General features: G+C 44.2%; 1 protein-coding gene across 1 annotated transcript in view; it reads left to right on the top strand.

Moving 5' to 3' along the window:
- Nucleotides 1-1,622, top strand: part of PLD5 (phospholipase D family, member 5) — a 35,915-nt gene that overhangs the window by 23,256 nt on the left and 11,037 nt on the right. The gene's annotated exons all lie outside the window — the stretch shown is intronic.

The raw sequence follows: 1,622 nt of genomic DNA, 5'->3' as shown, positions 1-1,622 counted from the left end.
GCTGAAAGCCAGTCCTGGAGGAGCACACAGTAAGGAAAGCTGGGCAAGGCCAACTTCAAGGAATGTGAGATCCTTGACAAAGACAAGTGGAGATAAGCTCTACAAAAACTGTTCTTCTGCAGTTTGCAGAGTGTTCACTTTTTCCCTGTGACTTGTGTTTTCCTTTTGTGTGGGCAACAAAGGCCTCTTCTCTTGCAATTCCAGTTCAGTAGACCAAAGGAAGGAGTTACTGGTACTCCAGAGATTCAGATCAGTGAAGTTCAAGTCCAAGAGCTACCTGAATTCATAGCCACAGCCAGTTAGGCTGGTTCTTCCTTCCTGGTTAACAGGCTTTTCAATTAATTCCTCACCTACTAGCAAATTCTCAGTGTTTGCCAGCATGCCCCTCTGAAAGGCGCTCCTGGAGTTGCACTGGTGTGGTGGAACCAAGCGTTAACATCGCTGTCTGTTCCTGAACGAGTAAGGTAAGAAGAAAGTCTCCACAAGCCAGGCAGTTCCCTTCTTGCCATCGCTACCCTTGCCCAGTGCTGCGCCGCTCCCTCCCCCAGCCCTGCATTGCCTCCCTTTCGGTCCAGGACAGCACAGCCCCTGAGCAGGGGCATGGGGAGGTACTGCTGCCCCGTGAGAAGACAGGCCTGTTTCTGGTAGGTGAAGAAAAGTATCAAACGGGTATTTGATCCGAACAGCAAGTACTGTACAACTAATGCAGAGAGATGTACTAAAGCAATTTTTTATGACCACAGATGGGGTCAGCCATGCGACAGAGTAACAAGCGGCATGCCCAAGCGCAAGTGTTACAGTGAGAACTTTAACAGAAATTTTTCTTCTAATTATCTTTCACATTCTGGTCTCTATATTGAAGGCATCTGAAACAGACAATGCATAAGAATTCCATTCTTTAGCTGTTCTGTAACTTAAAACTTCTATTCAAGAAAATAGTGTAAGAATAAAATCTCAGTGCAATAGCCTCTGAAATGTTTCATATCATAGATAAAAATTATGTTTAACAAAATCACTTTATACTTTTTCTTGAGCCAAAACTCATTCTTTGAAAACGTATTTCACTTTCAATGTTTGTGCTGTGTAAAACAACAAGCATAACACGGAGTCATTGACTTTTTTTGTTATACTTGGGAATCATGGCTATAATGTCGCTTAGCAACAAAATAATCTTCCAGGCTGGCTGATAAAATGTGACAAAGTTTTGATTGTTTTTCATAGTGTTCAGGAATGGATCTGGAATACTGGTCTTGAAATCTTGCTGTTAATTTTCTAGTATTTTCTGAACTTACTTGTAGTAAATCCTTAAGACTACCATCCAGTGGTTAAGAAATGACTGACATGCACTGTATTGAAAGAAAAAGATTAATCAAAACCCCAGGATCTGTCCCTAAAGAAAACATACTAATCTAGATGTCAGACGCAACCCAAGCAGGTAACAAAGGTGAGGTGGTGATACAGCAGCAGGGAGGGAGCGGTCTGGCAGGGCCAGCTGTTAAGAAGAGGACAAGTGGCACCTGCTCTAGCTCTGTGAAGTGCCTTTAACAACCTCTGTCCCAGGAACCGCGCTGTGGCCGCGGGCAGCTTGGCAGGTGGCTCCACTTCTCTCTCCCTGCTGGGGC

Source organism: Phaethon lepturus, unplaced genomic scaffold, assembly GCF_000687285.1.
Source record: "Phaethon lepturus isolate BGI_N335 unplaced genomic scaffold, ASM68728v1 scaffold47672, whole genome shotgun sequence".
Taxonomy (NCBI): Eukaryota; Metazoa; Chordata; class Aves; order Phaethontiformes; family Phaethontidae; genus Phaethon; species Phaethon lepturus.
The sequence above is the reverse complement of the archived record's forward strand: the minus strand, read 5'-3'. Positions and strand labels throughout refer to the sequence as shown.